Here is a 16,038-nt window from a genome sequence, read left to right as displayed (position 1 = left end):
CGCGCCCTTTCTTTTACATTGGATTTCTATGCGCCCATTTGCTGAGCCCTATTAAAAGCTATACTGTCAAGCTCGCCCATTTACCCAGCCCTACCCAGCAAGACAGAGTCAGTTTAGCCCATTTACCGCGCCCTTCTGAAAATTATGTACACGGTTTAGCCCTTCCGCAAATGGTGGTTGCTGAAGGGCGAAATCACGACTGGGATGCAAATTGGGCGTAAGCATTTTTTTAGTTTCTACCCACTAAAAGCACATAGGAATTAAATTCTTTGTTATATTGTCATAAGGTTTAACGAAAAATGCTTCCGGAAAAACACGGTCATAAAGTAATTTATACCTACAATAAAAACTACATTTAGAAAACCTTCGCCGAATATTGAAACTGATTTTTCTCCATTTGAGTACATTGCGACTTAGGCCCTAATGAAAGATCTGTGTCGAATTGTGATCAGTCGAATAAAATCCATTCGTTGGCATGACGTGTTTGACTGAGTTCGATTTCTACCTGTGTTGATATCACGGTATTAAGCGATCTCGATCTCTGACCATCGCCTTACTCTGTATTATCATCGGAAGTACTGGCTGCTCCAAATACATTGTGTATGGCCGCTAGTTTTAATCACCGGGACACGACCACAACACTCATAAAATGTAGGACTGGATTCCGACACGATTCGGGGAAAGAATCACACCAAAACTGGTGATCAGGAAACCAAAATATTAGAGCAGTAGGTCGGTATTTGACGTATTCAATAAGAGTTGTAGTGTCCAATAAACAAATTCTTCAACAGCAACTGCTACGAACACCCTCACAAATGTTCCAAGGCTATTTATTTGGGTTTTGCGCTGCGCATACTGGCGGTTGTTGCACACAAACTGATGGTTGAACTGCGGGCCTCGTTTAAAATGTTTCCGTTCAATATTGCAATTTTCTCTGGACAGCAATAGATTCCGTAGCAATTTGGTCATATTGAATAAGTAACACGCGAGCAAGCGCAATTCCAGTTGAATGAAATGTGACTCATTTTGAATATGTATATTTACAGCATCTGTGAAAATAGAACTGTACGTTTGAATTGATTTTTCTGGTTAAAAATGTGAAATTTGTTACCCAGAAAAACAGTTTTCAGATTTCTGATGAGCCTGGTTCTTTTCTTATTTGTTTATATTTTTAACGTTGCTATGCACAGCAACTGAAAAATATTAAATAAACAAGGAAGCTTTAATTTTTGAGCGCAGCGAGGGGTGACTCAATGTACTGGTAACTGGCAGTGAATTACTCGGATGTGTTTTCTTCAACATTTTTCATTAAGTTTCTGGTCGTGTCGTTGACTGGGCCAAGCACACCAGAAGTTTGCGCATTCTCAAACTGTCCGACTTCAGTGCGTGGTTGTACTCCACAGCAGAAGATGCTAGTTCTGTGCTAGTCACCGCACCAACCCATCTGGCGGGCAGATAATCCCCAAACAATAGCACAAAAACACGCTCCATAACAAATGCCTACTATGTATAAATTTTTATGGCAATCGGTTAAGCCGTTTGGCAGTCCATAATTCATATACATACAAACATTGACTTTTATATATATATATATATATATATATATATATATATATATATATATATATATATATATATATATATATATATATATATATATATATATATATATATATATATATATATATATATATATATATATATATATATATATATATATATATATATATATATATATATATATATATATATATATATATATATATATATATATATATATATATATATATATATATATATATATATATATATATATATATATATATATATATATATATATATATATATATATAGATAGATATTTTATTCTTCACAATAGACTTTGTTTTCTTGTTCTTATTTTGTACCTCAATCATAGTTTTATCATAAAAGCGAACATGGATCAAATAGTGAAGCAAATTTGAGTTGATTTATTTTATTGTAATGAATTTGATCTCATATTTTTTCAGCTACAATTGTTCCTAGATTCGGAAGTTTCTGAAACACCTTACCTTATACATAACTCAGTACAATAGGCAATGTTGTTGAATTGAAGACGATTTCGTATCGAATCAGTTCTGATATAAATAGTTACATTAAATGTTTCTATAAAACCATAGACAACTAGGGTTTCCAGTACGTATTTTCGCCACTGAGCTGCCCATAGTCACCAATGTTTAATTCGGCTGGAATTTCAACGAGTATCATCGCCTTACGGGTTAAATAATGTTCAATTGCAAGTAGAGGACTATCCACGACATTCGGAAACTTATCGCTTTCTAAAAATGTATTGATTTCTTACCAAGCAGTAAGCTATCTGTAGACGAGGCAACAGAACACACACCACAAAAATATTGACTATGGACTTTCGTTCTAGTTATTCCAACGTTGCTGCGAATATTTTTATGGTGTGTGTCTTATTGCCTCGCCTGCGTAATGCTTTACACACGATAGGTAATAAACGCAAACTGTTATACAGTGGAATACGTATGATTCGACAATACTTAGTTGAGCATAAGCATAGAAAATTGTAATATTGTCCAACAGTTTCCAAAAAAATTCACATCGACTGATTGGTTATGAGGAGATGGGGGAAGAGGCGATGCACTGTTCTTTCCCAGTCAGTACGACAGCAGTTCGAGTATAAAATTCTTTAATTCAATTACTTTTTCATCCTAATAACGGTAGGAATTCACGTCGGTGCGCGATAAGCTATCTGCACTGATAACTCGGCTGTTTTCTGAAAATATAAGAAATGTCAAGTCATTGTTTTCACCTATATGCTTTCGCAACTGCATAACACTGTTCTCATCTTATCCTTTCCCAGTATTATGCATTTGAACCATATTCTGTAGGGAATGATACCGTGATCCATATTGATGTCACCACGGCAGGATGAGCAGCAATGTATCTGTGCTCTCACACAACCCTTTGACAATTTTCCGAGCAAATCTATGACTTTAATATCACAATAGTCTTTATGGTGCGGTAGCCAGTTGATGAAATTCGAAGAATTGTCTCTGGAGCACGGACCGTCCGCGAAAAATATCATATATACCTGGAATATACTGGCACATATTTGTTTCGTTTTGGAATACCATCTGATTATTGTGGTTATCACTGGAAATTAGCAAAAATAGCGAAAAAACAAGATAGCGACAAGATCGCGACAAGATTGCGAAAACGCCATTTTTAAGATTTAACCTTTTCAATTCCGCAAGACTACAAAAATGTAATTTGAATTGATTTTTATATGAAGTGTTCGAGCGACTATTGCTCTTGAACCAAGGAAAAACTTAGGAGGATGCAAAAGAATCGAGTTAGGCATCAAAAAGGCACACTAAACAATAAATTAAATGGGTACCAAAAATAGTAACAAATAATTTCCGATTTTCGCTCAACAGGTAGTGAAGAGGTGAATAAATCCTTGAACTGTCAATTCATGACCGTCCGATACCTGACCAACAGGGCCTATATATTGCTAGATGTTTGTTTTAAACTGGGCAGATGGAGCTAACAGGGTATATTTTCAATTCTTTCGCTATTTTGAATTGATTCCGTCGCATGCTAATCTTCGATGAAAAGCACAATAACCGTCGCACAGAGGAGTAATTGGGGTCGAATCCTGGCCAAAATTATTTGCTGCTGCAATTGTTGTTATTATGCCTTAATGAACTAAAAATAGACAATTACTAGTTTTTGGAACAATTTGGCATCTACCCACCTACCAGTGCAGAGGCCAATTTTCTATATCCTTTCAAATACTAGTAATTTCTAGGTGATCTTTGTGAATACATTTATTTTTCCAGTTGCATAAACATTTGATCAGTGGGAAAGGGAGAAGAAAAGGGACGCCTGTGCATATTTTCATAGAGATACATGTTGGCAAACATAATATTTGGCCCTACAGCATTTCGGTGTACCTCAAATTAGTCAAAATTTCAATATTTTCAAATCGCTTGGGATTGGTGGATCGGACAGGATCGGAAGAATTCGAATCTTGTATTGTAATACTGCTTCAGCAACTTTGCCGGATCTAGCCGTATAATGTAACTTTTTTATAATTCAAATTTGGAATAAAATGTTAAAACGAGGTATTTTTTAAAGTTGGTGCAATACACAACAAGTTTACTTTTTTTAGTTAGTTTTAAGCTAAGGTTAAACAAACGGTTGTGTTGAACTACGTTTGTAATAATATTATCTTATTTAATACAGTCATCATCACTAGAAAGCGATTTTGCTGAATATATAACGAAAACGATTAAAATATCCCTTAAAATATCACCATTGGGCATACATGCAAAAATTCTTTAACAATTTTTGATATACTCCTAATTTTGCCACGCTATACAGTAGGTTCTTAGGTAGGGTGATGTGCCTATTATGGCAGTAGAGCCTATTGTGACCCTATTTCGTACCCCTTGGTTTCGAACCAAGCATATGAGATAATGACAATATCGATTTGGCTAAAACAGGTGTGCAAAAAAGCTCAAGTTATATTCTTTATTTGTTGTGCACATACGTATTCAGAACTATCCACTAAATCCAACTTTTAATTAAAACAAAATCACCTTATTGAAATATCTGCTGATCCGCCTCACTCGCGTAGTGAACCGAAACAGGACGCAACGGCGCTTAGCAAAATAAACACTTTCGAGCCAGCATTTACCGCCTCATATCTCGTTATTTCGGCACAAATATATTAAATATTGCACGGATACATACCTTTATTTTAGCTGGAGAACCTTTTTACGATTATTTCACTTTAAAAGCACTCGTCAAACACTAGAATAGGCCTAGTGTTATAATAGGATAAAACTAAATACGGGGGTTCCTATTATTGGCATGTTTTACTGATATACTACCACAATCAAAACCAACTTTTTGCATCCATCATACAGAAAAGAATCACCAGTGCGGCCAAACCAAAACATGAACTTGAAAACATAATGTTATGCAATTTCAGGTATAAGTAATCAATTATTTCAAGTTATTCAACTAATTGTTGATTGCAGATATTTTATTTTCATCTGCACATACAATTTGGATCGGGAGGAAGTAATGTGTGATGTGAATTTTATATTCCAGTTGTTAACTTTCGCATGGTTATTTCCTGCATGCGCAGTTCTGGGCGCTCTTCTACTAACAGCTGATGAGTTTCTTTCGTGTGCGTAATGTTTACGTTTGTTTTGATCGGCTGAAAAAAGCAGAATAATTCGTTTTACAAATCACGCGTTGGCGTCCATGATCTGGATACCTAGTTAGAATCGACGCAAATGAAATATGAGGCATTGCGTTTCAACTAGATTGTTTTTCGATGAGGTGGAAATCGGCACACCCATGAGGCGATAATTGGAACGTTCAGGTGGGAATAGATGCACAGAATAGAACATTTATTTTCATTTATGCTGAAAATTGAGACAATTCTGCCAAATAAGCATTATACAGATGTTTAAGAAACAGTACACTGATACTTTATTCTGAAAAAGGTTATAGGTAATATGGCTTCTTTTTAAGTTGTTCAAAAAATAGTGCGACCCTCTCCATAATGGTGCCAAAATAGGCTCATCACCCTATGTAAAAAAATATAACGAAACAAAAAAATCGAAAAAAAATATTTTGGTTTTTGGCCAAGAATTTGTTCCTCTGTGCGTCGTTTGTTTGATTGAGATCTACAAAGGTGTTTATTGTAATTAGGGTAATAGCGGCTTATACATTGAAATAGTACTCACGGTAGCTTTCGATGTTATCATTGATTGGGACAGCATTTTTATTTTCATCCAAAATCAAGAAATTGAATATTTAATGGCATGAATAATATTAGTAACTGAACTGTTGTTGTCACACTTACCGGTTTCGTAACCACGGAGCGCAACGGTAACTATAGGAGCATTTGAATTATTGAGTTCTACAAGATGACGACACGAATGAACTCATGATGAATTAAGTTCATGTTTGACAATTCTCGGTGGTTTGTTTACTTTGTCAGTTGCGTGAGTTCGAGTGCAACGGGTGCTCATCTGTTGCATCTGCACTCACGCAGTGATGTACCAAATCGGGTTTTTATAATTTTGGGGAAAAAACCCAAGGTTTTTTCCCGGTTAAAACTGTTTTTTCGCGGGAAGATTGGGTTTTTTGCAATTTTGTGATATTTTAGTAATTGAACATTAATGTATTGTTATCCAAACATTTTCATTTTATTTATAAGCATTATTGTCATAAAGTTTTGCATGTGTATGAATTCTAAATGTTTTTCCTCGATTGAATCATTGTTATAGCGGTGATTCAACATTTCTTCACAAATATTGTGGTTAAATAAGTGATAAAACTTTTCAACACGTTTTGGGCTAAGTCGATTGTGTTTCTTACTGTGAATCCACCTAAACGTATTAAACAATTTTTCTACTGTTGCTGATGTAGTTGAGCCAAAATAATTCGAATTGCGATTTGTGAGAGTTCTGATTACGGTTCATACTAATGACGAATGTCAAGGCCACTCGCTTTCTGCATATTACTTTTACTTTTCACCGAACTAAATAGGTATTTTCTGAATTTTGTGTGAATACCTACCTCATTTCGCTAAAAGTATAGCAACCCCTAAAATGAGTAACAAGCAGAATAAAAGTAGTTTGGGCATCACACGATTATTCTAATTTTCACTAGTTAGAGTAACAATGACTATTGTTCCCAGTATTATATGAAACAAGTTGAAATATGGAATGGACCGAAATTAAAGTCGCAGGAACAAAAAATGCTTCGTAAAACCCATTATAAATATATTAGGAAGTGAAAATAGTTTAAAATCGGACAGGAACTTTTCGATTATGTCCTACAAAATAAAAACCGTAAAAAAGTATATCCGGTTCTTACAAAGGACTTTTATTTATACAACTTTTAATCTTGAATGTAACGTTGTACGGAATTTCGCGTGAGCGAATCATCCTTGCCGACTTTTTCGGGTGAGAATATTCTAAGCGATTATCATGCTCAAGGATCTCTGTCCGATTTTTACGCTTGATGTTTATATTCGATTTTTACATGCTAAGATATCTGGAGTGGGTTCTACAAACTATGTTTTATCCTTGCGACTTTTATTTTTGGTCTCTCAAATGTTAATGCAAGCTTCTTTAACCCTCCGGAAGTCGCGCAAATGGCCCACTGAACGAGCAACCGCTGGTGCCCTAGGACGATTTCGCTAGAGCAGCGTGTACTCAGTGCACTAGCGCGACTGCCGAAAGGTTAAAAAACATTAAATGCACACCATACATTCGATAAAACGAAAAAACCCATATTTCGTCCGGGTTAAAATGATTTGGGAAAAAACCCGGTTAAAACCCAAAAATAAAAACCCGGGAAGATGGAATTTTTCCCATCGGTACATCACTGCACTCACGTAACTCCCATGTAAACAAACCACCGAGAATTGTCAAACGAAGTTCATCCAACTCATTTTGTTGGGTTATGTCGGTTGGTGTAAAACCTAATTGAAAGAAAATAACAGATTCATCAGAGTTGCTAGTTTCATGCATTTTCAAATGAAATGTCAAATTTGATATTACCAGTTACCTGAGTCACTGAGGGGTAGTCATATTTGTGATACAGTGTTGAAATACCAGTGTCTAGTCGTGTCGTTGACCCAGTCTAGCTTTAGACTGGATGGCAGCTTCTCGATCAGCTCGTAGCGGAGGGATGCATTGTACAGAAATTCTTCTATTTCACATGCTTCAATAGTCGCGCACAAGTTCTCAACCGATAGGGCAAAGTTGATTACGGTATCCAGTTTTTCGATATCCGGTGGTTGAAGTGCTCGAATTTAATTAGTGATCGCTTGTATGATGGTTTCCGGTTTGCCGTATAGCATCTTCAACGTTGACATTACGCCAGTAACATTGGAAGGATGTAGGAGGCGGCAACGCACCGCGTTTAATGCGTGACCTTTCAGGCTCTTTCTCAGGCGCAACATGTTTTCATCGTTAGAAAATCCACGCATCTGGGTTGACGAGCTGAATACCGACAGGAAAAGTGGCCAGTCTTCAGGATCACCACTAAACTCTGGAAGATCCTTCGGAACCGCTTGTCTGGCGGCGAGTTGACTCCGATTTAATGCGAAGCAGTCTACCTCTGCCATGCGGAACTGCTGCTGCTCCGGCCTTCTCGGCTCTCGTCGATCGTTAGGTGTAGATCGTTGGCCAGGAATGAAGTGATCATCGTTCGGTTCCACCCCCTTCCCTCGGGGTGTGGTTATTGTGCAAGAGTAGCTTCGATTCTGCGAGTTGGCGGCTGTTTCTTGAACTTCAACGTCTGGTTGATTTCGGTCCGAAAATCTCTCTTTCCTGCTTTCGCTCATAGCACCCACCTGGTTTTGGCATTTTTTGAACACCCTTGATCCACTTTGATATTCTAGGAATTGCACGTTCTGTTCCACCGTCGCTCATACCAGATATGCTATCCGCTGCTTCAAAAAGCACTCTAAACTTCTTTTTTTGGTATTGTTGTTCTAGTTCTTCTTCTATTGCCAATCTTTTAGTTTTTTCTCCTCTTCCAGTTTAAGCAACTGAAGTTCTAGCTTTAGCTTACCGGATCTACGGGATGAGTGCGATATGGGTTTGCTTGTATGTTGTTCAGAGGATTTGGGCTGCATATCCTAGCGACTTACTGGTTTATTGGCGCCGTCACACTTTCCGCAACTCCAGTCTCTATCAGCCACACCGCCAATGATGTCAACACACATAATGTGAAACCATGTGTCACAGGTATCACACTGAACCATATCACTATTTTCTGGTTCGTTGCACAGTTTACAGTTGCTTTCCGGATTTTCCGCGCCGAGTCCCTGTCCGCTTTTTGAGTCTTTCGTACTTCCAACGTCGGAACTCGCGGACTTCGAAGGACGCCGTTCATTAAGATCCCCTCCTTTTTCGGCAGCGTTAGTATCCTTGGATCTTTTAGAGGTTGTGTCAGGCATCGTAATAAGATAAACGAACTTTTTATATTGTTGGTGATCCAACAAATGATAGACCGAGATATTTCCGGCTCCGTATTCAGATTTATTGAATAAAAAGTTCCTGAAATTGGACGGCTATCTTAATTCATTGTTTTTTAGTAAGACCCTGCGCTAACTTACGTTTAGTGATTCTCGGTCTGTTTGCCAATTTTATCGGTTATCTGGCCTACACCTATTCTTCCGTCCAGGAAACTGCGATGCTAACAAAATCATAGATTTAAGTAGATTTAAGTACATATAAGTAGGTTTAAGATTTCAATTCAGATTCCAATTTAGTTACCTTTACGCTCTCGATTAGTTCACGGTACTGATTGTTTTTATGCAGCCCCGTGAAAACTGTTCGTTGTCTGAAGCTACCACTAAATGCTACTAGCGCTAGCTACGCTTCAAATGTTCAAGGTCCGTTCATATGAACTATACAACACTGTTTAAAAGTTGGATTCAAAACAAGTAATAGATCTTTCTTGTCAGACCTAACCCCTACTTTTTTTTATTTTGTATTTAAAGAGTTCACAATTCTATAAACAAATCTGCTAAAAAGAGATTTTTAAAACCTTGCCTGATTTTTTTATGATTTTTCAAAAATTGAAAATTGCAAGAATGTTGAATATTTTTTTCACCAAATCAAGAATGGTGGGACACCAAATATGTGTTTCGGCAGCACTGTTTGATATATTTCTCATAAATTTATCGGCAACACTGTAAATGAAGTGGTGAATCGCGATACAATATTCATTAATGGTTCTCAACAAAACGAGTGAATTCATAATTTATGTCAATACTAGACATTATGGACAGTGCAATGAGAAAAATTGGATTGATGAAGTGTATTTCAAATGAGACTGGCGCAGTATCGTCAATATCGTGTATTGACAAAAGTATTGAACGTATAAGGGCCACTAATCTCTTGCTGTCAAATTTTGTTTGTTGGCTTTTTTTGGTCCTCAGTTTTAACAAATCTTTGGAAAATCCGAAAAAAAAATCTAAATTATCATGGACCACGGATACACAGCCTATTTATTTCATGTTTTCCTAATTGCCATTCGCTTATTGCGTGTTGATGCGGAATCAAGCGCCGCTAAAAATTGTTTAGGTTATGAAATGCTTACAAACCAATCACACGATCCGGATTGTATCTTGAAATCACAATTTGATCGACGGCGCATCTGAAAATAGTCAAAATATTGATTCATGTACGCTGCTCTTGCAACAAATGGAAAATGCCGTTCGTATGATTCATCGGAATCTCTCAGCTGTGTTAAAAGTGACCGATTTACTTTCCGAATACCGTAGAAACTCCACATTAGTATATGTAATCGGGACAGTTTCGTGATGTGGTTTTGTGAGTTCTAGTAGAAGGGTTAGACTCGCAGGAACATTTCGGTTTTTTAAACTCTGTTCTGAAGCGCACATCCAATGCAAGAAATCCCTCAGAGCCAATTTCTGGTAAAACAAAACGGTGTTGGTGACGACGGCCATTTCCTATGGGTACTGCACTGCCGCTCTACGCATAAGTTTCCCATGTTTATAGGGAATCCCATAGCACGTGGGACATTTATGCCTATAGCGGAAGTGCAGGTCAATTTTAGCGCTGTGATTAGAGTCAGTAGAGGTTAAAGTCCGATTCAGACGATACATCAGCTTCCGTCAACGGAACAGAATATGAACGGCACGATGTCTTCAGGACAAGTGGGATAAGTTGAATGCGTTTCTAGATGCAAAAATTCGAATTATTGAAATTCTATCACTTTTCTATTGATATTCAATTGCATACAACTAATTTTAACGTTCCGTTGACGTGCTGTACCGGTGACGGAAGCCTGACGTATCGTGTAAATCGTAATTACAGACGTCCTAGTTTCCTAGGACCCAGTTTATTCCTGGTTTTTAACTGACTCTCCTAGTATCCTGGTAATGCAAGAAAAAGAAGCTTGATTTGTCCTGATTTCTACTAATAGGTTTTTCGATTGATTGACACCGTGTAGTAGAGTGCACTGGAACTGCACCATTTTTGCACTTTCTAGCAGAAGTGAAGAAAACTGGATATGTTCCATTGACACTTCTGCTAGAAAGTGCAAAACAAGTGCACTCCACTACATCGCTGTACATCAATCGAAAATCCCATAAGTGAATTGTGTCACCGCTTTCGCTTTATTTATTCCGGTCTCTGCCAACCGCAAGCACACCTGCGAACTAACTCATAAGCAAACCCATACAAACTGTGTACATCGCAAAATATCGTGTGAACATCGTAGGTACCATTGCATTTGCACATATTTACGAGTACGAGTGGATACCCGAAAAATAAACACTCGGCACAACTAAGTCTGGTTTACGCTACTAGAGAACAAACTTACGTTTGGACGTGTTCAAGCTGTTTTAGAAAATATCAATAATGTGTCTCCCCTAAGGCCGAGCATATTTGCCCTTGTGTTTTTCTAGCATTTCTTAACGAGATTTTTGAATTTAATAATTATTCAATAATCTCGTTAAGAAATGCCCAACTGTACTACTACTCATACAAATGGTTTTACTTAACTACCCTAAACTGTACGATACGATTCTTTAAACAAAAACCAATCTGGCTTTAACGAAAACAAAAAAAGCAGTTTTCCCACTCAACACCCTAAAACATCAAGAAAATCAATCAGCATATTCAGAGTATGGCTGCAGTACTGCGGATTGATTTTCATGAAGATTTAGCAAATGGTGTAAAGAAAACCTTTTTTCGTTTTTAATTTTCGTACCATTCTCTGTTAGACCTTTAATGCAAAAAAGCACGATTCATGAGAAACATCAGCTTCCGACAGCGGAAAAAAACGTCATCATTGCGTCACTGAATAGGGTAGACGAGCCCTTATTCATCTCATTAGTCAGGATGCCACACTAACTTTATTGGAACTCGGCTTACAGTGATTGGATTGCGTTAAAATAGGTATCAGCACCCTTGCTTCGTTTCTAGGAAGCAGTAACATAAAAAATCTGGTTTGAAAAATATAAAATACTTGCGCTTGAGAGGAACAAATAGTCGAGTACAATGCACCCTTATTTATCCTACCATTTGATCTATTGCATTGAATAGAGATAGCAGACATTGATCTAACTAATGCATTCAAATGGGTGGGATGAATAGAGGAGCTAAGATGAATTAGGGCACAGTAACCCTACATCCAATAATGCGCACATTCACACGTTTCGTACGTCAAAATGTTTCTTGCCATTGATGTGCATTAACGTCCCTACATAAACTGCAAACAACTATTTTTTACGTTACAGTGACAGACGACTAACGGACCGTGCAAACCGTGTTTCTTGTGTAAAAATGTGAAACACTTTTAAGAGTGAATCGAGCATTTGAACCGATTACTCCATTTTCTAGTATATGTGGACCTAAAGTAAACCACGAAAATAAAATATAAGTACTATATATTTGTCTATGGAATGGATAAAGCTTTCGATTAGCATATAAACACCATTCATGCATTTCTTAATAAGTTTTACTAACGACCAATTTCTTCACTGGATGAAAACGGGTTTTCTCTGAAAACCAGCTGAAAGTTTTTAGGTTCCTGGTGATCAATCAGCCGAAAACCGGTTTTCAGCGAAAACCTGTTTTCATCCAAGTAAAAAAAAAATTAACCGTAAGCGAAGTGGTTCGGACGATCTTAGCGAATACGATTGTAAGACAATGAGATGTTATGTGAGACAAAGGATAAAATAAACAGAAAAAAGAAAACATCCGCGAGTCACGTCACAGGTTATTGGATCAAATTAATATCGATGTTTCTGCTGAGGCTGCATAACTTAACCAAGCAGCCAGATATGGTTTTTGTTCGTCCATCACAAGATACATTTCGTGAAGCAACGGTAGATCATTCAGGTCCAGAGGGAACATTAGTCCTTCGTGTTGTAGGTATATCAACTATATACTGAATATATATTATTTTAGAGGACTATGATTGCACATCACAGTTGGCCCAAAAAATCATTGGTAGAGATATTCTCGAAGTTATTATTGCGATAAATCTTATATATCCACCAGGGATATGTAATGCTTCATCCGAGCAGCTCATTGTATATAATGATGCTAAAAGTGAAAAAAGGAAGCGAATTAGCATAATTCTTTGAAAATAAAGTTAAATTACTGTTTTTGATCAGATCCAATTCCCTACCTCGAATTTCATCTATTATCCGTTCTTGGAACTGAATCTGCTCACCATAACTCAAGAAACCAAAATTTCCGTTCCATTGCGGCTACTGGCAACGAAGAAACTTGTTATCTGAGAACCAAAAGATCCCGGTCAAACCATTCGGAATTTGATTCGGAATCCTGAATGGAGTCATTATGGATTCCAAATCAAATGCAACAACCGATTCTGAGTCAGAATCGGTTGTTGCATTTCATTTGGAATCCATAATGACTCCATTCAGAAATCCGAACCGGTTCCGGAATGAGTTTAACTGGGATGTTTTGGTTTTCTTTCAAAGAGCTCACACAGAAAAAAATGTTGGTCAAAATAAGTTTATCGTTCGTAGGAAAAAACATCCTATACATACCCACTGAGACGTTCAAAAAATTGTTTCAAAATCGTTCAACACGGGTCCAACGATGGACGTTCGTTGAACGGTTATTTGGACGTTGTCCAAATTGGTCCTACAAACGTCCTTCATTGGACGATTTTGAAACCAACCGTTCTTAGAGGGTACTTTTAGTTCAAAGGCTTAAAAGTAAAACTTTTTTTTGATTATTATTCTTGTTTAGCATAAAAGTTTTACTTTCAACTTAACAGCAGGTATTGGTTGTTTTCTGCTAAGAGCGGAACACTTACTTTTGCCAAATTTTTTTCTGTGTGCATCGAAATCCAGTAAAGTTCAGCCGGAAATGAACTGGAATTCTAGCTTTTTTCAAAGAAACGTCAAAACATTCAACATTGTTTTTATGATATGTTAATTCCATTTAGCGCTACGTAGTTGCAAGCCTGATTTTCAAGCTCCCCTCTAAGAACGGTTGGTTTCAAAATCGTCCAATGAAGGACATTCGTTGGACCAATTTTGACATCGTCCAAATAACCGTTCAACGAACGTCCATCGTTGGACCCGTGTTGAACGATTTTGAAACAATTTTTTGGACGTCTCAGTGGGTCTTTTCACTTCCCTTCATAATCCTCCAAATGTCAATTTGGCTCATGGTTGAGTTCATGCTGGTTGTTGCCCCGTTTTCCCAGGGGTTTGTGTTGCTCGACATTGCGCAGGTAACACCCTGGGACGGGACCTGCGGAAAGAAAAAAAAGCGTGTCAAATTGATCCAGCACGCAAATGTCAGATTGAACCGGTTGTCCTCAGAGTAATTAATATGGGGAGTATTATATTTGAAATTGAGAAAATGTTAACTTTGTTTTTTTTTTTTCAAATATGTCAATAAATTACTCATCAGATCAATAATGATAGTGGAGATGACAGTAACAAAAAAAGAAGCTTGTGCAATAGAGAGGACTTTTTTAGTATTATTTTTTAGATTCGATAACATTCTATAGTGATCAAAAATATTATTGAATAAGAACAATGTTGTATAAAATAAATAATAAAATAAACCCAAAGATCCATTCAGACAATTTAATAACACGACACATGAATATATAACTTAAATCAATGCTTTTAAAATACATACGCTACAAATTCTCGTGCTTTCATTAATTTCGAGATCGTCAATTCTTGTGAACTTCTCCCACTGTTCTCCCAAATCGGGATTCACCGGAAAACGGTGAAAAGTTATCTCCGGATTTTTCGCTTTATTACGACCGTAATTTTGTACCTTGCACTTCATGATAATGGATTCACGAAAAAAATTGAAAGTTCATTATGAATTCTTGTTTTTTAAAAAAGTGATGTCATTTCTTGAACTACACCATGTATTAGTGTGTGTGATTCGAAGAAGTAAGATATAACAAACAAAAAGAAATAATAAGAAAGCACGTATCCGAAGGTCCCGTCCCACGTAACACCAGGTGAGTTGAGTCAAACGTCAAACCACAGAGAACAGACATCCATGATCGAACAAAAATATTTAAAAAACGTGTGTAAACATTTGAACAAATACAAATTTGTATTTGATTTGAATTAATATACTAAAAACACTAGCGCCGCCACACCAACCTATCCCAACTATCCGTCAAATCGATTCCGGAACCGGTTCGAAATCCTGGATGGATTCTGCATGGAATCTAGCTCAAAGAAAATAACCGATTCCGACTCTATCGGTTGACGCATTTGAGCTGGAATTCATGCTGGAAGTCCGAATCGGTTCCGGACTAGTTTGACTGGGTAGAGGAATAACCGCTGTCAATTCTGTCGCACTCAGCCACAAAAAAACATGGTGACAGTAGCGCACCTGGTTTAGATATCCAAACTACCTTCGAAACCGTTAGAGATTTTACACAAGTTGAATGCTGAAGATGGACGTCTGTTCTCTGGGTTCAACTCGTTTAAATCGCCTGACGACCCTCTAAGAACGGTTGGTTTCAAAATCGTCCAATGAAGAACGTTCGTTGGACCAATTTGAACATCGTCCAAATAACCGTTCAACGAACGTCCATCATTGGACCCGTGTTGAACGCAGAGATGCCAGGTACATTTTTCAAATGTCTGCAATAATAATTTTAAAAGTCTGGGAAGTACAAAAAATGTCAGGAAAGCTAGTGTAACCAAGAGCCTTTATATTCAAAAATCTGCAAATATCTGCAACAAAACATAAAAATCTGAAAATATCTGCAACCAAACTAGAAAATCTGCAAATATCTGCGTCATCCAAAAAATCTGCAGCTTAAATTAAAAGTCTGCGAATTTGCAGACTTATCTGCAAATCTGGCATCTCTGGTTGAACGATTTTGAAACAATTTTTTGGACTTCTCAGTGGGGATGTTCGTCCGCATTTTTTGACCGGGTAAGCGTGTTTACAACCATACGGCCCAGTCAAAAAAATGCTGACGAACATCAAG

Source organism: Topomyia yanbarensis, chromosome 1 (assembly GCF_030247195.1).
Source record: "Topomyia yanbarensis strain Yona2022 chromosome 1, ASM3024719v1, whole genome shotgun sequence".
NCBI lineage: Eukaryota > Metazoa > Arthropoda > Insecta > Diptera > Culicidae > Topomyia > Topomyia yanbarensis.
This window is presented reverse-complemented; position numbering follows the sequence as displayed.